General features: G+C 37.3%; 1 long non-coding RNA gene across 1 annotated transcript; it reads left to right on the forward strand.

Moving 5' to 3' along the window:
• Positions 1 to 7,219: 7,219 nt before the first annotated feature.
• LOC149179238 (uncharacterized) lies at positions 7,220 to 8,231 on the forward strand. Its single transcript, XR_016258251.1, has 2 exons — positions 7,220 to 7,789; positions 8,047 to 8,231. It is a non-coding gene; the product is annotated as an uncharacterized LOC149179238 (long non-coding RNA).
• The last annotated feature ends 17,261 nt before the right edge of the window (positions 8,232 to 25,492 follow it).

The following is a 25,492-nucleotide window of genomic DNA, read 5'->3' on the forward strand; positions in this document are numbered from 1 at the left end:
AGGACAATGTTGTTTGAAATAAAATCACTTCGAGCTATAGCGCTGATGGATCCTGTAGAAGGAGCATGTTATACTGAACAAGTCTACGACTATGAAGATAGTGACAAAATTCCATCAACAAGTATAGAAGGAACGCGAAAAAGCATGGCAGGATCGCCATATCAAGCTTCACACATTCAAGGTAAACGATCTTGTACTATTATATGATAGTAAGTTCACTAAATTTCCGAGTAAATTCCAGATGCATTAGTTAGGGCCATATATTATCAAGGATATTACAGATGGTGGCGCATTTAAGCTCGCAAAGCTGAATGGGGAACCCTTCTCGGGAAAAGTGAATGGGAGCAGGTTGAAATTGTATATGGGGGATCCTGCATAATGACTATATGGCAGCAAGATAGTCCTAGTGCTCCAGGAAGTTGCAAAGGAGCGCGTGACTATAAACTACACTTCCTGGTTTGAAGGACAAAGCAGGGAGCTGATTGTGGGAAAGCTCACGAGGATGCAACAAATGAAGCTGTGCTCAGGATACTACACGAGAGGGAAAGGTACCACGCAGCCCAGCCAGAAAATGACCGTTGGAGTTACTATTCATGATTTGACGGCCAGAAAGCAGTTAAGTGGAGCAAGGTGGCGAAAATTAAGGTGAAAATATTTGAATATCTGCCAACCAAACATCATTTATTATCAGAAATAGGGGGGAATGGTCAGATTTGAATTCAAATCCCCCTATAAATTGTGCATACCTGTCCAACTGAGAACACTTTCCGCTCTTAGACTTGCTAGTGCGTTTTGCTGTTTGTCGCATATGAGCCGAGTGTTCTGGGAAGAATTTTTGTCGCTAGCAAACTGTTCTCCCGTAACTCGAGAGTTATTTATGGAAAGAATGATTGCCACTAACCTTGCCGAAGCCATGAGTTTGGAAGCAGTTGTGTCTAACGCGCCAGGACAGAAAGTGTCTAGTATGGAGGCTACCCCTGTTGTGCCCATGACGCCTAGGTTGCCTAGGCCGAAACAGACTGTGGCTAAAGAAAAGCAACCAGCCGCAAAGGAAAAACAAAAGAAGCTAGTGCCAGTGCACACGTCACCGAGGAAGCATACCGAGACACAAGCGAAGTAGAAAAAGGATAAGCATCCAACAAAAGTAGTGGACCCAGAGGAGAAGGAATTCTAGGGTATCGAGGATATTGATGTCGAAGGGGTGGAGCCTATGACGAGGTTGCTTGAGTATATCCCTCCGTGGAAGGGAAAGGCTAAAGTCGCAAAGGATCTTGATTCAGGGAAATTATTAGTTTCGACATTTTTGCTACCTGAGCAAGTGGTGTTCGAGGGTCCTAGGCTGGCGCGCATTCTGTTGCTTAAAATGGAATATTGGGACCTCACGGACCATACAAAGTTTCTGCACTTGGTGACTCACAAGTATATGTAGAAAACCTACTATGATGACACAGGCGTTACAATTTTGGAGCCCATGAAGTGGGTCCGCGGTGTTGAGCAGTCAAGGTTGCTCAATCTGCTATTGGTGTCGCATTATCATCATTCCCCCATTAATATATTCTGTGTGCGCTTGCTTATCGCATTGGTGTATGATGGGTGCCTATGGCTAGGTGATCCTATCCCCATCACCGACATGTTGATCCACAGGATCACAAGGCTACCTTACAAAGGGGCGAACCTTGCCAAAGAATTTGGAGGAAAAACCGGAGAGAAAGAGTTGGCAGATAAGATGAAGAAGGAGTTTGGTCTGATAAAAAAGTCACGAGGGTACTCTATCACATCCATATCAGACCCGACAGTATAGTTGGCTGCCCAGATTCTAGCAGGAAAAGTAATGAGAAAATGCTGCGCGGATGAAGTTTCGGCACCAGTCATATCGCTCGCATCTCAGTGCGCGAAGGGGGTTCAGTACAACTAGGCCAAGTATCTATGTCAGGAGTTCCTCGCGAACTACCGAGAGGCCCAGGAGGAGAGCAAGCCATTTCACTATGCCTAGATGTTATTGTCGATTGTTTTGGTTGCTTGGAGGTTACCAGAGGATAGCTAGTTTCCTCTGCACAAAGAAGAATTGCCCGAGGCAGTGTGATTTGCCTCGTTATGGGCCTCAAAAGATCCAAAGCATGTTAAGGAGACAAATATCTTTTGGGTTTTGATGGATATGGACATGCACATGGTGGTTAACCAGTGGCCAAGGTTGTGTTACACCTTGTACGCACAACTATCGGCCTATGCAGAATTTAAAGCCGATTTTCATAGGGTCTCGATTAAAGCGCGCAAAGACCCTAAGCAGAAATGGCACCCATTGCCTTATATGGTGACGGATATAGATATCTAGGAAGTTGTGGGGCTTTGGCCACAGGAATGGTGCACTCATATGGAGTTAGATGCAAGAACAAGCACTGATGTAGAGAGATCTGTTGCGCAGAAGCAGAAGGAAACCACTCAGAAAGTTGCACGCACCTTGACAAAACAAAAGAAGAAGGAAGCTGCTAAGGCAACTATAGAGAAGGCCCATATAGAGGAGAAGTGTGTTGCCAAAGCACATGCAGAGCGAGAACAAAAGGGTGCAGAGGAAAGCGACAATTCTACTTTCCACCACATTGATGAGCAAGAGTTGTCAGAGCAAGGAGGAGGTGGCAGTGAGGAGAAAACCACTCCTTTCATCTTGAAGAAGCGCGCGTAGGAGAAGCAATGTGGGTAGTGGAAGAAACATGAGTCTAATAAGCAAACGCATGTTGATCCCATGGTGCTAACAGAGGGCGATCTTGATGAGATTGACGACAAAATTTGGGACACAACGATAGAGGTGTTGCAACAATTCAAGCAACAATACATGTAAATGCTCGGGAGTGTCCAGAAGGATCTGTGCGAGCTGCAGATCTAAGCGAACAGAATTCAGGCAAATGTCAGGAAGGTGAGCGGCATGCAAGCAAGCCTAACACAAGGAAGGAGTGTAGTATCAAAGAATGACTGGCCTCAGGACATTAGAGTCTTTCCTTTACTTGAAGGGTCAGTCTGCATGAAGTTGGGTGAGCACCACGCGATGCTTCATGCAGTATAATACAAGGGGCTGAACCTTGTCACACTACCCCTTGAGTCCCTTCATGTGCTACATTAGGGGGTCGTTGATGAGCTAAAGATCCGGGAACAACGTGCACTCACTGCCGTTACTGAGTTCAAAGTCAACAACCAGGAGATTTTCGTCGAAAAGACTCAGACCCTAAAGGAGTAAGAGGAGTTGCGCACACAATGTCAGAGCCTAGTCACAACGATCGAACATGCGTTCAAATCCATACTTGATTTGGGTATACCTGATGATGCAGAGGCCTCAGGTAAGGTAAGGAAATTGGCTGCTGCAGTGTGTGCTTTAAAGGAAAAGGTCGACAAACTAACTTTCGACCTAAGGATACAGATAGCTAAGCTGCAGTTGAAGTTGCAACCGACCACACCACCAGAGGTCTGGGAACAAAGGGGCACAACAATTAAAGAATCCATGGCTCAGCTAGATGTCGCCGTTCAAGGGTGTGACAAGCTCTTCACTCAAGCACTGGGCCTCTGGGATACACTGCAGGAGGATCCTACGCTGCAACAGTTGAGCACATAACTCAAGGAAGTGAAATAACAATACGATGAGATCAACACGAAAGCATGGACGCTAGCACCATTCCAACGTTTCGCCCGCTTACAGGAAGGAAAAGCAAAATTGTTGCAAATACAAGAATTGTAGAAGAAGAAGTCTGTGCTCAGCGCATGACTTGAGCCTTGGATAGAGGAAGCCAACCAGTTTTCACAGACCATTCTTGAGAAGCTGAAGGCCATGCAACAGACACATAGGACTACACAACTGGCAGTAGAGGGGCCAACTACAGAGAAACTGGTCCAGGAGGTGCAGCAAGTAGTAGAGCAGAGTACCATGGAGCTACAAGCATTAACCAAGGTATTCAACGAACTCCGCTAGAAAGTAGAACAACCAGCTGAGTGACTCGAGGGCAAGTCACGATATTTGTGTTGGGGGCCTATTGGGATGGGGTCCCCAGGGGCAGAATGGAATTAATTAGTTATTTTTTGTAACAAATTTTGTAAAAGATGTAAAGTCTCCACAAAATGTGGATATGGAGCGTGAAATTGGATAGAGTCAAAGGGGCCTTATCCCCTTATTTTTGGTCGGCTTTTGGATTCTCCCATGGTCTGCGAACCATGGTATTGTATAAAGAAATAGTATAAATATATAAGTCATAACGAGTCTAAGAGAGAGAAAAGTAAGAAAAGATAGAGAATTGGGTTCATTAAGGAGTCTTGGGCAGGAGGTAAGGCAGGAAGGCTCTGCTTCCTGCGCTTAGGTAGAGAAGGGAAGGCTCCGCAACTGAGTGCGTAGAGGCTTGGGTAGAGTCTGCAGCTGAGTGCACGGACCCCTACAGCTGTGTGCACAGGGAATTTTGAGTCTGTAATCAGTGAATTGAAGATTAATAAAGACAAATTTCCACAGAATTACTGAGTATTTATGTTTATGTTATATGATGCTGATGAATGATATGTTTATAAAATAATGATTGAATGCTACGCGAATTTATTGAATCTGTCGTAGTGATGTATGAAATGAAGGCCTAGCCATTTCCGCGAAGTTTCAAATCATTTCCCTTATGTTTTCTGACGAATTAAGTAGATCTATGTGAACTCCAATGTAGGGTTACTTTTTGTTGCGTGAAGTAGGTAAATCAACTGTTAAGGGTCCACAAGGACAAATCATGGACCTTTACAAAGGTCTGAAGGCCACTTTAACTAAGTTGCAGTGACAAGCCTTAGGAGTTTATCGATCTGCGCGGAGGCAGATCCAGGGCATGGGAAGACATCACACTAGTCTCTGAATGCAGAAACTTGGTTCTTACATCCCCCCATATTGCATCAGGTGAGACTGTAGCGTGCGCTATGCAGGTTGTTACCGAAAGGGCCAGTAGTGTAGGGTTTTTTTGGTTGGAACGACTAAATCCAAACCTGGGACAGAACCTCCTAAACCAACATGAGGCCAAGCTACCTATTTATATTGGTTTTCCCATGAGAAATAAGCTGACTTGACTGAGTTATAGGCTGACATGTCCTTTCTAGAATCCTCCTTAGGCCAACTTGAAGATGAGCTTGTGACAAGTTCTTGGAGGGTAATTTACATAATCAAGATAACTTTTTACAATGTGTAACATGTCTTCAATACATGACAATGACTCCCTAGACTCTATGACTTGATGACCAACCCTAAAGGCTCACAATGGGAGCCTTAACTAAAATAAAATTCCTTTCTCATGAAACCCATGAGACAAGCATTACATAAATAATTTTATTTTTCTTCTTTGCATCAATTACATAAAATCACAATTACATATGTCATTATGAAGACCGAACCTAGTTACACTTTTCAACACTTCTTTCCGACTGGAAAAAATATGTAACTGATTCTTTATACTTTTCAACTCCTGATCATTTTCTAATTTCTTTTTTTGGCCCATTCCTCCAACTTTTGTTTTATGAGCTTTAGGTCGGCTTCAAATTGATCGCTTACAGAGGGACCTTCTAGGGGATTAAAAAATTTCCAATGGGATTCGACAAGGTTCATGAATTCTTTTTCTTTTAACCAATTAGAGTTCATTTTGAAGGGGTTGACTGCCTTTAGAAAAGATCCATTTAACAAAGAAAAAAAATCATATAAAGTGGGTTATGATTTTTTGGACATATGGTATTGGTAAGTCATAACATTGTGATAGGCAATGTTGGCTGATAAAAATCAAAGGGGAGTGGGGCGACTGGAACCCTAGCAACCCTGGCTCCCTGGTTCATGACTCATTTTCCATGAAGTTGGTGGCTTTCTTCCTATTCCTTGATGGGCGTAGCTGTTTATTGTAGATTCTCTCTGTGCGGTGATTTTGTGAGGTGTTTTGAGCTTGTGTGGGGTTGGGGTTCTGAACGCCTTTGTTTCTCTCGCGTCATTGTCTGGCCTAGTTTGCCGCTGGGTTTCATTGGGGTTGAGGGTTGTTGCCGACTTCTCACCAGGCCTCGTGGCCTATTCTCTGTCTGGGGATTCACTAGTAGCAGCCATGTTCATGGTTCTGGTTATTGGTGCCTTTGTTGGTCTTGTTCGAGCTTTGTGGTTTGTTTTTCAAGCTGTTGTCTTTCAACTTGCAGTTGTGGCATTTGGATCAACCTCTGGCCTGTCTTGAGGTTTTATCTTTGGATCGTTCGAAACCCTTGATGGGTTTTGCATGCAAGCTTTGCACCTTTCATTTTCAAGTTGTATGCTAGGGTTGTAAGACCCATATTGTAATGTGTTGTGACCCATTATACTGGGCTTATTCTTTGCTCCCTTTGGGATTCATTGGCAAGCTTGCTTTCCCTGTTAGAGAGTTATCATGCTCCCCGTTTTTGGTCTATTTTTTTTGGGGGGTTTCGGCCCTAGTGGACTTATTTTTGTGCGTATGCGTGTGATGGGCTTGTCGGAGCATCTCCAGGTGTGTCCAAGCCAGTTAAAGCATCTTTTGGCTATATTTTTTTGACGCTTTTGCGTGTGTGCGTGTGATGAGGTCTTTCGAAGCATCTCCAGGTGCGTCGAAGCCAGTAAGAGAATCTTTCGATTGTTTTCTAGTTTGCAAGTTTTGGGACCTTTTTTCTTCAGTTTTATGCTGGGGTCTGGTAACCCACATTGTAATGAATGACTACCTATTTGTTGGACCATATCTCGTGCTCCCTACGAAGATTACTCTATTGACCTGCATGCCTTGCTATCTTATTTCTCATATTCAATAATTTAGACTACATGCTATATGGAATATATCTTGACAACTATACATATATAAAAACTTTTATATTAATAAAAATTTGTTGCTTTCTTATTTCTCCTACTCAATAATTTAGACTACATGATATATATTTGAACAACTATACATATATAAACCACTTTTATATTAATAGACCACTTTTATATTAATAAAAATTTGTTAGTTTTTTAGTCACAACATTACAACAAAAAAAACTTATGCGTTTAATTTATTTTTATGATGGATTCACTATTGGCCAACCATCTAATTTTTATAACTATAGTAATTTACACCCTATTATATTTTCCATTTACTCAATATTTCAAACTCTAATCAATACCTTCGAAAATAAACATCAACCGTCAAGGATAACTCCTTGTTGCGTTTATTCACATGGCTTATGATACCCATCACAGATCCAAGGAACATTTTAAAGTTGATCTGCGATAAAGAATATTCGCTAGGTTTTAGGGTTGTAAGGAAGAGCAATAATGAACATCGCTTTAGCTTCTAGGGTTGCGGAGATAAGCTTTATATGAGGGGTGGAGGCGAGGCAGAGTATGATATGTTAGGCAGAGGTGGTTGAAGGATGGCAAGAGGAGAAAGGCCTTGGGCTTGCAAGGATGGGAAAAACTCGTGATCACTGATTTACAGTTTTTCCTACTCCTCCCAAGCCCATGGCCTTGCCTTCACTGAATACGTCTATGCTGTTCTGCTTAATGAAAATTATCTAAATCGCGGCTCAGGTTTGACATCGAACTAAATGATTCAGCTTCTTATTCTCGGTTGTTTTACTGTACCGGGTTCCACGGATCTACGCACCATTCAACTGGTAGAAAGGCCTTCGGCTTGCGAGGATGGGAAAAACTAATACAGTGCTAATACGCGCTGATTTACGGTCTTCCCTACTCCTCCTAAGCCCGTGGCCTTGCCTTCCCTGAATATGTCCAATCTGTTCTGCTCTTATGAAAATTCTGTAAATCGTGGCTCAGGTATGACATCAAACTAAATGATTCAGCTTCTTATTCCCTGTCGTTGTGTTGTAGTGGATTCCATGAATATCTGTACCACTTAGCTAGCTCTTAGGGATTGTGTTTCGGGTCTAGGGTTTTTCGTTTTTACAAGTTACTGTGTTTATGCAAGAAGATTCTTCTGAATCTCCTCAGATCTGAAATTTGTATCGTGTCATTTTTATATCATTTTGTCTCCACTGTCCAGAGCTTTGATTTTGTCTGTCTGTTCTGTTTAGGGAGGAATTGATGTGAGACAGAATGAGATATTTATCTAAAAGATTGGATTCAAGAACCGATTCTAGCTTTCATGAAGTTTCTGACTAGGTTTCAGTTTAAAATTGCGAAACGGAGACTGAAAGATGATTTTTATTCTGTTAATTAGCTGTGATACATAGATATATATTAAATAGTTTAGAAATGCGGAACCTTGAGTATTGATCTACATTTTCTGGATGGTATCAAAGGTGGTTCGAAGGTTTTTGGGTTGGTTAACATGTTCACAGATTTGATCTGTGCTATGAAGTTCAAAGCACTCTCCAAGTTATTCCATTTAGTGAAACGTTAGGGAGTTTTTTTCAACATATGTTCTTGAGGATAGAGAGGTCGAGCAGGATGGGGAGTTTATTGAGTGGTTCCTTTGATTTATGGAACCTGTTGTTCATTTGTGTTTAGTTCATGTTTCAGTAGTTTAAGATTGCTGAACAGGAACTGAAAGATGACATTTTGCCTGTTAAGTAGTTCCCCTCCTTATATATGTATATGGGTGTCATATAACTACTATGTAGAAAAAACCAGATAAAATAGAGACCAAGTTTTTAAGGCATACGCAGCCCTGAATAAAAAAATGAAGATTTTCCTGTTGCCCTGAACCGCAGTCATTTGGCCTGTTAAGTATTTCCCCTCTTAGTTTATATATATATTTCTGTAGAAAAGATAGGGGTGTCTTAGTTGGTTTGTAAATAGATATCAACTATGTAGAAAAAACCAGATGAAACAGAGGCCAAGCTAGTTAGACATACGCAGCCCTGAATTCAAAAAGATGAGGATTTTCTTGTTGTCCTGAACCCCAGTCATTCATATATATATATATATATATCTATATATATATATAGATATATTGGTAGGTGAAGGTGTACGTTGAATTATGAATTAGTGTATTTATTTATTTGTTAATGGAGATAATGTGAGGGATTCATAACCTTGAGATTTCATCGATTAAGCTGTTATTTACGTTTCATAACCAATCTGTTATTTATATTTCACAATCTTTAACTACCAGAATCTTAAAAACATGCATTAAAATGTTATTTATACAATCTATGTTATTTATTTTATACTAATCTAATAAGATATATACGTATTTTGAAAAAGCAGTTTTTTAAAAGCACATATTTTATTTATCCTGAGCATCTTATTCTGCAGGTGGGGCGTTTTTCTTGTGTGACTAGACTTTTCCTCTTGAAAAGTCCCATGAGGAGGTGTATGCTTGAGAATAAATATATATATATATGTTAAGTCCCGGGCCTGCAAGTAAGAGTGAAATTGTTTTAAAACTCGCGTGTTTACTCCCCATCATTTTGCTTGGCAAGTGGGCTATCATTTTATTTATTTTCTTTTTAATTTTTTTTTTTTTTTTTTTTGGAAAAGTTATGTTTGGTACAAATTTGGGTGATTTTAAAATTGAGTGATTTGAATGATATTTTTAATTAGTCTAGATTTATTTTATCTTTCGATTTATCAAGCTAAGAGGGGATCAAATCTCTTTTTCGAGAAGGTTGCACCTCGAGATTTAATCTCTATGGCACTTGATATATTAGGGGTTCAGATGGATCTAGGATGGTAATATAATGCTATATACTATCTATATTTGTATCAATGTTCTTTTTATTCTCTCTCTCTCTCCACCATTCTCTTTGTATGCCTTTCTTCTCCCCTCCCTCTCTCTCCTCCTCCAACCCTCTCTCTCTCTCCTCCTCCAACCCTCTCTCTTTCCTTCTCTTTGAGTCATTCTCTCTCTTCCTTCTTCTTTGTCATTCTCTCCCACTTACCTTTGTCTCCCCCCATCACTCTCTTTCTCTCTCTCTTCCCCAACTTTGTCACTATGTCCCTCCCTCCCTTTCTCTCTCTCCATATCTACCTCTATCTCCCCCCATCACTCTCTTTCTCTCTCTCTCTCTCTCTCTCCTCCTTAACTTTGTCGCTATCTACCCCCCTTTTTCTCTCTCCCCTCCATCTTTGAGTCTCCTTCGCTATTCCTATTTCTCTCTCTTTCTCTTCTCTCCCTATCTCTCTCCTTTCTTCTTCTCTCCTCTCTCCCGCAATTTCCCTTGTCACTCCCCCTCTCTCTTCACCTTTATCTCTTTATGTCTTTGTTCTTTCCTCCCTCTTGCCCCCTCCAAGTCCATTTCTTTCTCTTCCTCTTTCTCCTTCTCTCTCCCCTCCTCTCTTTCCCACTTCCCTCTCTCTCCCCCTCCACATCCCATTGTTATGTCTTTCTCCCTCTCTGTTTCTCTCTCCCCTACTCTCTCCCACCTCCCCCTCTCTCCCCCCATCCCTTTCTCTCCCTCCTTCTCTTGGCCCTCCAACTTTGTCACTATCTTCCTCCTTTTCTCTCTCTTAAATTTAATTTCATAATATTGTGTTTCAGAAAATATCTAAATTAAAAAAACTCAATTGGTTGTAAAACATTAAATCTATATTTTGGATCAATCACTCCAAAGAAAATACAATAATGAAAAAATTAAAATAATCATGCACTATCTTTCTTCTATTATTGTTAGTCAATTTACTTATTCTCATGGTTTGGATCCTTAGTTAACATGGATCTATGTTGGTCAGTCAATTTCTTTGTTGTCATGGTTTGGATCCTTATTAAGATGGATCTATGTTGGTTCTTAATAATATTATTTATATTATATAAATTTATTATATTTAAAGGTGTTCTCATTTTTAATTTTATTAAAGCCTTTGTTTAATTTCTATTGGAATATTTTTAGTTGTAGTGAGGATAAAGGGTTAAAACTTTGATTTAATTTCCATGGGAATAATTTTAGTAATTGTAAGGATAAAGGGTTTAGATATATCTCAAAAGTAATTATAGTTTTTTTATATGCATAAAGCTTTTATATTACTTTTAAATTTTTATTTATTACTTTTAACTTTTTGTTTATTATTATTAATGTTTTATTTTATTTTTAATTTAGCTAAATATATAAATGCCAAATGTTAAACATTTATATACATTTATACTTACACACTGAACTTGTCATTAAATTTGTTAAATGTTAAAGATTTATGTTTGACAGTATTTATGCTTGACATATCCCATGACATAAATATTTTATATAAAAAAATTTAAAATTAAAACTATTTTTTTGCATTTTATAAATGGTAATGATAACATAATTATTTTATATAAAAAAGTTTAGATTTAAAACTCTTAACTTTTTTGGATATTTCGTTGCATTTTGTGAATGGTAATAGTGAACATAATTATTTTATGCTCTAAATCTCTTCAGCTTTTTTGGATATCTTTTTTGCATTTCGTGAATGGTAATAGTGAACATGATGATTGATCTCAAAGGTTTTTACATGAGGTTTAAAGTACTTTATATTAAATTATTTTGTGTTCTAAACTTCTGAACTTTTTTGGATATTTTTTTATATAAAAAAATTTAAAATTAAAACTATTTTTTGCATTTTATAAATGGTAATGATAACATAATTATTTTATATAAAAAAGTTTAGATTTAAAACTCTTGACTTTTTTGGATATTTCGTTGCATTTTGTGAATGGTAATAGTGAACATAATTATTTTATGCTCTAAATCTCTTCAGCTTTTTTGGATATCTTTTTTGCATTTCGTGAATGGTAATAGTGAACATGATCATTGATCTCAAAGGTTTTTACATGAGGTTTAAAGTACTTTATATTAAATTATTTTGTGTTCTAAACTTCTGAACTTTTTTGGATATTTTTTTGCATTTCGTGAATGGCAATAGTAAATATGATGGAGTGTTCTGAAAGGTTTTTACCTGAGGTTTAAAGTACTTTATAATTCAATGAGTGTTGATACTGATAATTAATTTAAAATTCACAACAATTAATAGTAACAACTTGCAACACTGTTAAGTATTAATTTTGATTTTTGCCCTTAATGGTTACATTACAAATATTAAAATCACAAATTACAATATTGTAATATTAACAATTATTTTTGGTGTTCATTAGCACTTATGTGTTTTTTTCACAACTTCAAACTCATTTAAGATACATTTGCTTTTGACATCATTGACATACTTGTAGAATTGAGTGTATTGACATACTCAGCTTGTCGGTACTTTTGCAAGAAAAATAATGAATTAATTGAATCAATCTATGGCTTCATTTGTTGAATACATGGTATTTTGTTAAATTCATCAATTATTTAGGAAGACAATTTAAATACTAAATGTATTCAAAAGTCCATCATATATTGTGACTTTAAAACATATAAGAAAGATAATCTATAAGCTATGTTTATGGATCCCATGATGCAACCAACTTATAATAGCACGATAAGCATAATCAAATAAATGATGTTTTTGTGTAACTATATACATAAAGAACCACCAATTTGAATTATACTACCATGTTATATAATTGTGTTATATAATTGTGGTTCATAGTGAAATTCAAAGCACTCTCCAAGTTATTCCATTTAGTGAAACGTTAGGGAGTTTTTTTCAACATATGTTCTTAAGCATAGAGAGGTCGAGCAGGATGGGGAGTTTATTGAGTGGTTCCCTCGATTTATGGAACCTGTTGTTCATTTGTGTTTAGTTCATGTTTCAGTAGTTTAATATTGCTGAACAGGAACTGAAAGATGACATTTTGCCTGTTAAGTAGTTCCCCTCATATATGTATGGGTGTCATATAACTATGTAGAAAAAACCATATTAAATAGAGACCAAAGTTTGTAAGGCATACGCAGCCCTGAATAAAAAAAAATAAGATTTTCCTGTTGCCCTGAACCGTAGTCATTTGGCCTGTTAATTAGTTCCCCTCTTAGTTTATATATATATTTATGTATAAAAGATAGGGGTGTCTTAGTTGGTTTGTAAATAGATATCAACTATGTAGAAAAAACCAAAAGAAACAGAGGCCAAGCTAGTTAGACATACGCAGCCCTGAATTCAAAAAGATGAGGATTTTCTTGTTGTCCTGAACCCGTCATTCATATATATACATATATATATAGATATATTGGTAGGGGAAGGTATACGTTGAATTATGAATTAGTGTATTTATTTATTTGTTAATGGAGATAATGTGAGGGATTCATAACCTTGAGATTTCATCGATTAAGCTGTTATTTACGTTTCATAACCAAACTGTTATTTATATTTCACAATCTTTAACTACCAGAATCTTAAAAACATGCATTAAAATGTTATTTATATTTCACAATCTTCAACCACTAGATTTATACAATCTATGTTATTTATTTTATACTATAATAAGATATATACGTATTTTGAAAAAGCAGTTTTTTAAAAGCACATATTTTATTTATCCTGAGCATTTTATTCTGCAGGTGGGTCGTTTTTCTTGTGCGACTAGACCCACGAGGAGGCGTAAGCTTGAGAATATATATATGTGTGTGTTAAGTCCCGGGCCTACAAGTGGGTCGTTTTGCGTGTGCCCTTCCCAACACGAGTTTTAGTAAGAGTGAAATTGTTTTTAGACTCACGTGTTTTACTCCCCATCATTTTGTTTGGCAAGTGGGCTATTTTTATTTTAATTTTTTTTCGGGAAAAGTTAGGTTTGGTACAAATTTGGGTGATTTTAAAATTGAGTGATTTGAATGATATTTTTAACTATTTTAGATTTATTTTATTTTTCAATTTATCAAGTTAAGAGGGGATCAAATCTCTTTTTTGAGTACTAAATTTGAGAAAAGGTTGCATCTCTCGAGATTTAATCTCTATGACACTTGATATATTAGGGGTTCAGATGGATCTAGGATGGTAATATAATGCTATATACTATCTATATTTGTATCAATGTTCTTTTTATTCCCTTTATCTCACTCCCCAAACATGCACACACTCTATCCATATCTATCTCTCTATGTTACCCTTCTCTTTCTCCCCCTTTTCTCCCTCTCTTCCCTCTTGTTCTTCTCACTCTCTTTGCCATCTCTCCCTTGTGACTCTCTCTCTCTCTCTCTCTCTCTCTCACCTTTCTCCTTGTATGCCTTTCTTCTCCCCTCCCTCTCTCTCCTCCAACCCTCTCTCTCCTCCTCCAACCCTCTCTCTTTCCTTCTCTTTGAGTCATTCTCTCTCTTTCTTCCTCTTTGTCATTCTCTCCCACTGACCTTTGTCTCCCTCCATCACTCTCTTTCTCTCTCTCTCTTCCCTAACTTTGTCACTATTTCCCTTCCTATCTTTCTCTCTCCCCACCTACCTCTATCTTCCCCCATCACTCTCTCTCTCTCTTCCTTAACTTTGTCACTATCTACCCCTTCTTTTTCTCTCTCCCCTTCATCTTTGAGTCTCCTTCTATCTTCCTTTATCTCTCTCTTTCCCTTCTCTCCCTATCTCTCTCCTTTCTTCTTCTCTCCTCTCTCCCTCACTTTCCCTTGCCACTCCCCCTCTCTTCACCTTTATCTTTTTGTCTTCGTTCTTTCCTCCCTCTCTCCCCCTCCAAGTCCATTTCTTTGTCTCCTTCGTCCTCCTTCTCTTTCCCACTTCCTTCTCTCTCCCACCTCCCCCTCTCGCCCCATTCCTTTCTCTCCCTCTTTCTCTTGGCCCTCCAACTTTGTCACTATCTCCCTCCTCATTTTCTCTCTCTAAATTCTGATTTCATAATATTGTGTTTTAGAAAATATCTAGATTAAAAAACTCAATTGGTTGTAAAACAATAAATCTATATTTTGGATCAATCACTCCAAAGAAAATACAATAATTAAAAACTTCACTATCTTTCCTCTATTATTTTTAGTCAATTTACTTATTCTCATGGTTTGGATCCTTAGTTAACATGGATCTATTTTGGTTAGTCAATTTCCTTGCTGTCATGGTTTGGATCCTTGTTAAGATGGATCTATGTTGGTTCTTAATAATATTATTTATATTATATAAATTTATTATATTTAAAAGTATTCTTATTTTTAATTCTATTAAAACGTTTATTTAATTTCTATTGGAATATTTTTAGTTGTAGTGAGGATAAGGGGTTAAAACTTTGATTTAATTTCCATGGGAATAATTTTAGTAATTGTGAGGATAAAGGTTTAGATATATTTCAAAAGTAATTATAATTTTTTTTAGATTTAATTAAAAAATTAAAAAATAAAATTAAAATAAAATATTTATATCGTTAAATAAGTTATGTTTTATGTTTTTTTGGGCATGTGTTATTTTGATAAGCTTTAGTATTATCCCATGATACTATAGCAAAACCTATTTACGTATTAATAATAGCTACACCTATTTACGAATTAATAATAGCCATGGTAAAGTGAGGGTGAATATCCATAGTTTTAATTGTGTCATTGTTTTAAAATATTTTGATTGTGAAATAAGTTATGGTTTTTTGGGCATGTGGTATTGAGTCATGCATGCCCAAACCCTAGCCTTTCATTTTGTTTCGAAGAGTTTATACCCTAAGTTAACACTTAATTTCATCCATATTACTTACAATGGCCATATCCAATAACTTGAATCATGTCCATTGAATGAAATCTCGTAATTCAATTGTATTCTCTCATTAATGGCTAGAATTCTATGAGGCTGTGATTTGAAACTATTTAGATTCATGTGATTAATGGCTAGAATTCTATCAGTTTGTGACTTGAAACTATTTAGATTCATGTGAAGGTGATTGCACTTGGTTTTGGGGTTTAAATCAATATGATATATTGATCAGTGACATCATAGGATTTATGTTTTGAAATCATATGAATTCATTTAAAAGGAATAATTTTTATTTTTTCTGGCATAGATCATATGATTTACCAATAGAACCATCATGTAGTTACACCACTCCTTTCAGCAATGCATTTCAAACTCTTACACCTTATTTGTGCTTTATCAATAGAAATCCCTTTTCCACTCATCGCAAATTGTGACTTATACCCACTAGGGTTTGGGGATGTGATTGATGATTACACTGAGAAATGTATTGTGAAAGTCACAATTCACATCATTAGAATGCAAGGGTATTGAAACTCAAATTTTTGAACTAGTATAGGTGACCTCTACCTTAGGTTTTAATTTGCATTATTAACTTCCAGTGAAGCTAAGCTCGAATTCTGTGATTAATTTGGTCTCTCTCTCTCTCTCTTGACTGTTGGTCGTATTTCTAGTCCACATTGATACTACAGTCTCAAAATGCAATATGTGTTGGAATTGTAATTGTGATTAGGTATAAGTCACAAATTGCATTTATAGCCCCCATCAACACTATAGTCTAGAAATGCAACTTGCACTGGTGATGTAAACTTTGATTGCATTGTAAGTCATAATTAGACTAAGCCTGCGCTCCCTTAGGTCACAAATCGTAGTTACAATCCTTAGTGGCACTGTAACTCTAAAATGTGACTTGGCCTACTTTTTTAAATTGTGACTTGCAGAAAACCCTCTTCTCTAACAAGCACATGTAACCTAACCCTATCATCCCAAAGCATGATCTAGACCTTGATATTTTCTTATGCAATTAGTGATTAACATCGAAATAAACTAACATTTATTCCCCTAATGAATATCTTCAAGATGTCAAGTACCATTGACTTAGATTTCCTTAACATACCATCTTCTTCCAGAGAGATGGTTTCGCCTATCATAAGATGACATAGTATAATCTTTGGAAGGGTAGAAAGCAACATATATGGAGTTTTGAATATCCCTCCTAAAATCCCTATCTATGGTGATACTGCTTGTTATATTGATAAGGAAACTGAGCTCACATGGGGTGATATATCTACAATGTTTTCTAGAGAATACATCCCACCAGATGAGGAGAACATTCGAGTGTACATCAATGTGAAAAAGTCTTGGCTACACAAGGTTGTCACACACCCACAAATATTCCCATGTGTAGAGACAATAGAGTGGTTCTTTAGGATAGAGATGAAGAACAATGTGAAGTCAAAAGTTATATTGGGGAACTTGTGACCTTATTCACAACAACAAAATTGCAAATTATTATAAGATGCCTAGACATCAAGAAAAATTTAGTAGAATGTGGTTTGCTAGCTTTGATGGCATGACCAAGGATGTGTTGAAGTCTTGGTGGAAAGAGCCAAATAATTTTAGGCACAAATGCTAGCTACTATGATATACAAACTATATGGAAAACCAAAAGTAGAAATCATTCAATAAACTTGGTTTCCCTTAATGCATAGATGTGACACTAAAGGGACACTCTTTAATTGGGAAAACATGCTAATATCCTCCCTTAATTCCAATGTCCATGTAGCTAAGAATCCTTTAGAGGGAGAACAAACATAATTTTATATGGCATCTTAATTTTTGGATACAATATGCGCAAAGTGTGATTTTGAAGGGTTAGGTATAAAGGGGACTCCTGAAATGGAATTACATGTGCATGTTTATTTCAAAGGCTTGTGGAACACAAGATAAAGAGGGATGTATGATAAGATTTTTGAGTATTTCATATCCCTTCTATAAAATGTAATTTTCGGCACAAAACCTTCAAGCATGTCTGACAGAGCCAAGGCTTCTCTTCATGATATTGTTGATTGGTTTCCTAATGGTGATACTACTTACCAACTCACCACAAGTTTGTCAAAGACCTTGGTCAAAGCCAAGAAATCTCTATGGCCCATCTTCCTACTAAACATCAAAGATTACTCTATTAAAAGTGTAACATCTTCGGGTTAAAGTTCATGTAATAAAGGATAATAAAGCCAAAATAACACCAAGGTCATGGGACACATATTCCAATCTTAATGTTAGGAAAAACACTTTAGTAGGCATCACTTTTAGTTTATTTATGGCTAGGGAATTTGGCAAAGGAAAAGAGGAAATAATTGGCACAATTTATTAAAATAAAGGAAAATAGGATAAAAGGGATGTGAAGAGACACAAATTTGCATGCTAAGTAAATTAGAGGAAAAATGAAGAAAAATGGGACATCAATAATAAAAAAGCATTAGAGAAACAATTCACAGTTTCTGTTGGTTTAGCTTTTGTCAATCTTTGGATTGAGAATAGTGTTAGAGAGAGAAGGAGCTCCAAGAAGAGAAAGCAAGCAAGAAAGCAAGCAAAGGAAGGAAAATGACAAGGAAAGGAGAGAAACGAGAAGGTTGGATCAATAACTTCAGTAGGAGGATTTTGCAGGTAACAAGTTGCATGTGTTATTTCTTAGCTGAGGTGTGCATGCATTTGTTTATTTTGTTTATTTACTATCATTAGCATGGTTTTTTCATAGTTTGACAATGGTTTTAACCTTTCCTTTCCATTTCTTGGATAACCATGGTGTGATGGGATTTATTATCTGTTGAGATTTGGATTGCTAGAAGGTTTTGGATCTGGGTGATGTGTTCTCAAGAAAATTCCCAAGGTTTGGGATGCATATGGTTTTCTACGTGAAGCCCTTGATAGGTGGGTGGAGGCAAAAAAATTCCTCAAGGTATGGTGAATAAATTATGAGGAATCCAAGCTTGGGTTTGTTTTATAATATCGGGACCAGTTTAGGTGATATCACGATAGTTTGAGGGTGGAGGTGGTTTAACCTTTGGATTCCCTGGTTGATTATGTCTTGGTTTATCCCATGAAATCCCACATTCATGCTTGGAATATAGAATGGGTGTGATTGGCTAAAAGAAATATTTGGTTTATCCCAATCTATGGTTGGGTGTTACATGGAAGTCCCTTGGTTGGATTTTGCATATGTTAATAAGACTTATTTTTCCATTGTTATCTATGAGCACTTGTAGTTGTTATTATGTTGATTTGATGGTTGTTTTGTCATGGTTAATATTTTGGTTATATGTTAGCTATAAATATGGTTCTATGATGTGCTCTAGCTATGGCTCGTGTTCATTATTTAATAAGTAATTGAATGGTTGATGAATGCATGGGATAAAAAGTGTTGTTGTAGCTAATTGAGAGGGAATTAGACCTCCTCGGTGATTTTCAGATGAAGTTCAAAGATTTGTGATCAGACATGCAATCATTACTTGTAAATCACATGTTTACCATATGTTTGACGAAACATCTATCATGTTCTAAGAAGTCTAGGTCAAGTTTTTTATTCAAGTTCGAAGGTTTAGCATTTTTTCTATGACAAATATGATTCTAGAAAGTTAGAGGAAGTTTTGGGTAGTGGTCTGGAGGCTAGCCTAGAAAAGTGGATCAAATCTCAGGATCATTGGCACAGAAGAAGGGAAATTAGGTCTTAACCGCATGGAAGCAAGCCTATGTGTTTGTTTGGAGGCCTATAACCGCACTCTTGCCTTGTTGTGCATGTGGTTGGGGTGTTAAATCAGAGAAAGGGTTCTAGCTCAGGGATTGACCACTTGGGGTGGTTTGCATCCTTCTAAATGGTTTTTGGTCTTTGAGGGATTTTAGTATTTTTTTTGGTTTGTCAGCCTCACTTCCATAATTAGAACATTGGAGATTGAGTCATGTAATAGTAGCACTCAACTTCACATTTACCCGAAGGTCTTGTAAAAGTGGGTAAATGTGGGGTGGGGCATGTTAGAAATTGGTATCAAATATTCCAGGTTTAAACACTTGGACTATATGGGCTAGATGTGATTGTTGTGCATGCATGTCAATCATATGCATACATTGTAGTAGCTATGGTTGTCATGTATATCGTCGGTGCTACAATTTGATTTATCATGCATGATGTCGATTGGTTGATATGTTGGTGTCATTATAAGTATATACATGTATATAATGCTAATATGGATTGATTTTTTCAAACGAGATAGCCTCCCTTGAACTTCATTGAGTTATGAATTTATTAGTTTCTATTTATTTTATCTAACATGGCATGTTTACATGAAGAAGAAGATCATAGATGACAAGAAGAATGGTGGATTACATTTCACGTGACTCTTCTTATAGATCAGCTGAGCAAGAAGGAGATGTGTACTCTCTTGATATAGAAGATACATTGAGAAGTCTAAAGGTAGAAATTAGAATTGGAAAGAAGATAATGACAAGAGAATTGAGTCATTGGAAAGACTATCCAGAGCTCATGAAAATCAAGGCGAGGTCAATGCAATTATCCTTCAAATATTATCGGATTTGCAAAGACAGTGACAACCAAGGATCGGTTATGGACAGGAGGAAAGGTTTAATGGGGCATATGGTCATATGTATCAATCAGGGCACAATTTTGACAGGGATGACACGGTCATAGGTGGCAGATGGTTGTATACACCTGACAGGAGTGGTAGTGGTTATGGGTTCTATTCTAGTTTTGGTTCAGAGAGATATCATGGTCATCATCACCATCATCCTATAGGAAGAGTGAGAGGGGGTACTCACCATATCAATTCACGAAATCCAAGACTCCTACCTTGACAGAGAGCTGAAGAAATTGGAAGATGCCGAAGCATGGCTTCTTGGGATGAAGAAGTTCTTTGAGTTTCATGATTATATAAAGAACATGAAGACAAGGATAAATATTTTTAGTCTCAAGGGAAAGGCAGATATTTGGTGGGAATATGTGAAGCAAGTTATAGGAATCAAGATATAGGATTTGAGTTGGCATGAATTTAAGAGACTCTTTGGAAAAAATTACTTGTTTGAGAGATATTACAATGGAAAGGCTAAGGATTTCTATGAGCTAAAGATGGGCTCTATGACAGATGAAGAGTACATGACTAAGTTTCTGGAGTTATTGAGTTATGTGCTTTACCTCAAGGATGAGAAGACGAAGGTACACAGATTCATCAATGGATTTCCATTAGCATTCAAATATTGGATTGAGTATGATGAGCCTTGATTAGTGGAAGAAGTCATCGGAAAATTGAAGCATTAATATGAGCAGTCGAAGCATAAGTCTAAACCTAAGTGTGATTGGAAAGGGAATGAGAAGGATGAAGGAAAATGTCCTCATAAGAAAGAAAGACCTCAGAATGTAGGTGAAATAAAATGTGGCTCCTTACAAGAAGTTTAATGCAGCTGATAAAGGATATAGACCTCATCCTGGAGAGCAACAAAATAAAGGTAGTGGCAGGGAACCATTGTAGTGTTGGATTTGTGGTAAGGATCATCACAAGAAGGATTTTTATGAGAAGGCTATTGAGTTCTTGGATGATGATGGAGAGAAGAGAATCATGCAGGGGAAGAAGAAGCCTACATCAATGAGGATGGTCACAACTATGCAGGCTAAGTACAATTGTGGGAAAGGGGGTGTATTATTTACAGTGCATGTCTCCAGTGACATGGGGAAGGATGTTGAGGATGATGAAGCTTTGAAGAGCTATCATGTTTTGCAGCAGTTCAAGATGTGTTCCCAACAGATATTTCATAGCTACTGCCTCATAGGGAAGTGGATTTAGTTGGTACTAGGAGCAACACCAGCATCAAAGGCACCTTACAGGATGAACACTATAGAGTTTGTGGAATTAAAGTTGGAGCTTATGGAAATGCTTGATAAGAGATACGTAAGGCCAAATGTGTCACCTTGGGGTGCACTAGTGTTGTTTGTAAAGAAGAAGGATGGTACTCGTAGGTTGTGTATTGATTACAAACAATTGAACAAGGTGACTATTGAAAACCGATATCCCTTGTTGCGGAAAGAAGAAGATATTTACAAGACTACATTATGTACTAGGTATGGGCATTATGAGTTTGTGGTCAATCCTTTTGGTCTTACTAATTCGCCAACTACTTTCATGTGTTTGATGAATAGTGTGTTGCATCCTTATTTGGACAAGTGTGTGATAGTGTTTATTGATGACATATGGATATATTCTAAGAATGAGGCAGAGCATGTAGAGCATCTGGTAATAGTGTTAATATTTTTGAGAGAGCATAAGTTGTATGCCAATCTTAGAAAGGGTGTTTTATTTTAGACCGAATTTCATTACTTGGGGCATGTTGTTTCCAAGTAAGGTATGGAAATGGACGCGGAAAAGAATAAAGCTATCATGGAGTGGGAAACTGCTAAGAATGTGGATGAGGTCAGATCATTCATGGGATTATCAAGTTATTACATGAGGTTCATCAGGAACTTCTAACATATTTTCTATCCTATTACATCTTTGCAACGAAAAGGAAATAAGTTTGAATGGATGAGGAGTGTGCAACTAGTTTTGAGCAGTTGAAGCACTTGCTTCAAAATGCTCTAGTCTTGAAGATTGTAGATCTAGATAAAGAGTTTGTGGTATGTACAGATGCTTGCAATAGAGGACTTAGTGGAGTCCTGATGCAGGAAGGATAGGTGGTATGCTATGATTCAAGGAAGTTGAATGAGCATGAGAATAACTATGTGACTCATGATCTTGAGTTAGCAGCTAGCATTCATGCCTTGAAGATGTGGAAGCATTATCTTCTTAGCAAGAGGTTTATTCTAATGAGCGATCACATTGGACTGAGGTACTTGTTTGACCAACCTAATTTGAATGTCAGGAAAGTTAGATGGTTGGATACCCTCAATGATTTTGACTTCGAGATCAGGTACATCAAGGGCAAGGAGAACATGGTTGTAGGTGCTCTCAATAGGAGAGTGCAGGTGAATCACAATACAAAAGTGAGTTCTTATGGGATATATTGGGAGCAATAGATCTTGCGAGCAGGACATCATGATGACAGGTATCAATAGTTGAGGCATAGGTCACAATAGTAGGGTGAAGGTGAGAGGGATGAGGAGTATCATGTCATAGCGGATGGTTTGGTAAGATTCAGGAACAGGCTTTATGTGTTGGAAAATAGTGAGCTCAAGAAGCTTATCTTAAAGGAGTTTCATGTCAAGTCATATTTAGGTCACCTAGGGTATCATAATACTTTGACACTAGTTAAGTATTTCTATCATTGGACAAACTTGAAGAAAAAGGTGGTTGATTTTGTTGCTAGATGTTTGGATTGTCAGTGGGTAAAAGTAGAGCGTGAACATCCAGCTAGTCTACTACAACCAATTCCAATTCTAGAGTGAAAAATGGAGGTAATTTCCATGGAATTCATTATAGGTTTGTCGAAGACTTCGAAGCAACATGATTTCATCATGGTTGTGGTTGACAGGTTAAGTAAGGTATCTCACTTCATTGTAGTGAAGTCTACTTATTTAGCTAGTGAGGTAGCTCAGATCTTAATCAGAGAGATAGTGAGGTTGCATGGTGTTCCCATGAAGATCATATGAGACAAAGACACCAAGTTCACTTCCAAGTTTTGGAAGGACTTGTTTGCAGGTTTAGGGACATATTTTGATTTCAGTACAACTTATCATCCACAGAAAAATGGATAGACGGAGAGGGTAAACAAGATTCTTGAGGATATGTCGATGATGTATGTTATGCATCAATAGAGGAAGTGGGAGGGGTACCTTCCAATGGTGGATTTTTCATATAATAATGGGTATCAAGAATCCTTGAGGATGATTCCATTTTAGGCTCTCTACGGGCGGAGTTGTAATACTCCTATTAGCTAGAGTGATCAAGTGAACAAGGTGTTGATTGGCCCAGACATGTTGGCAGAGATGGAACATGAAATGTGGGTGATTAAAATGGATTTCAAGGCAACATAGGACATGAAGAAGAGTTATGCAGATCAACACAGGACATTTAAGGAGTTTTGGGTTGGGAACACTGTGTACTTTTGCATCAAGCCCAATAGGAGCTCCTTGAGGATTGGGTCATGTGCCAAGTTAGCACCTTGGTATTGCAGGCCTTTTTAAGATACTTGAGAGGATTGGACCAGTGACCTGCAGAGTTGCACTACTGCCAACAATTAAATTCCATGATGTTTTCCATGTTTCATTGCTTAAGAGATATGTACAGGATGTTGATCATGTGATGGGTCTGTATTGTAGGTGGAACCAGAGGGATAATTCTAGAAAAAACCTCGATGCATATTGCATCAGAAACAACTCATGCTCTAAAACATAACAATCGAGAGTTAAAGTGCAGTGGAATCACTTTGGGCCCAATGAAGCTACATGGGAGATGGCTAATTAGATGTAGGATTTGTATCTTTCATTATTTGTTAGTTCAAGCAAAATGACTTTTTGGTGTGTGTGTACATATATATATATATATATATATATATATATATATATATAGAGAGAGAGAGAGAGAGAGAGAGAGAGAGAATATATATATATATATATATATATAGAGAGAGAGAGAGAGAGAGAGAGAGAGTTGTAAATATCACAATGAGCTGTGTCATAAAGGTCCAATAAGCGGTATGTTTGTTTTGCTTTCAACAGAATGTCATTGTAAATATTGTATCAAGTTATGTTATAAAGCTCCATAGGTAGTATGTTTTGTTTTCAATGGTTTTTTGGTCATAGGTGTCATAGAACACTGAGGATGGTGTTCCCCTAAGGGAGAGGGGTTTGTAATAGCCCCGGGTTAAGGTTGATGTAATAAAGGATAATAAAGGAAAAATAAGACCAAGTTCATGGGACATGTAATACAAGATGAATGTTGGGAAAAACACTTTAGTGGGCATCACTTTTCGTTTATTTATGGCTAAGGAAATTGGCAAAGGCAAAGAGGCAATAATTATAATTTGTTTATAAAAATAAAGTAAAATAGGAGAAAGGTAGGTGAAGAGACACAAATTTGCATGTTAAGGAAGTTAGAGGAAAAATGAAGGAAGATGAAGAAAAATGAGACATCAATAATAAAAAGGCATAAGAGAAACAATTCACAGTTTTTGTTGGTTTAGCTTTTGTCAGTTTTGGCTTGAGAATAGTGTTAGAGAGAGAAAGAGCTCCAAGAAGAGAAAGTGAGCAAGCAAGCAAGCAAAGGAAGGAAAAGGACAAGCAAAGGAGAGTAAGGAGAAGGTTGGATCAACAACTTCAATAGGAGGATTTTGTGAGTAACATGTTGCATGTGTGATTTCGTAGTTGAGGTTTGAGTGCATGGTACATGCATTTTTTTATTTGGTTCATGTTCTTTTATTGGTATGGGTTTTGCTTGGTTTGACAGTGGTTTCAACCTTGCTTTGCCATATCGTGGATAGCCATGGTGTGATGGGATTTATTCTCAGTTGATTTTTGGATTTCTGAAAGGTTTTTGAACCCAGTGAGGTAGTTTTAGGAAAATTCCTAGGGGTTGGGGGTGGAGATGGCTTTCTCCAGGAAGCCCTTGATAGGTGGGTGTAGAAAGGGAAATTCCTCAAGGTATGGCGAAGAAATTCAGAGGCATCCAAGCTTGGTTTGGTTTTATGATCTCGTGACCGACTTAGGTGAGATCATGTTAGTTTGAGAGTGGAGGTGGTTTAACCTCTAGATTCACTGGTTTTTTATGTCTTATTTTATCCCATCAGATCCAACATACATGCTTGGAATATGGCACGAGGGTGATTGGATGAAAGAAATATTTGGTTCAGCGCAATCTATGGTCGGGTGGTATGTGGAAGTCTTCGACTTGGTTGGATTTTGTATATGTTGATAAGAGTTATTTTCCTATTGTTATCTATGAGCACTTGTACTTGTTATTATGTTGATTTGATGGTTTTTTTTTCATGGTTAAAATTCTGGTTATA

This window comes from Pinus tabuliformis, chromosome 4_1 (assembly GCF_031772625.1).
Source record: "Pinus tabuliformis cultivar Carrire ecotype Pingquan chromosome 4_1, CPIR1, whole genome shotgun sequence".
NCBI classification, from domain to species: Eukaryota; Viridiplantae; Streptophyta; class Pinopsida; order Pinales; family Pinaceae; genus Pinus; species Pinus tabuliformis.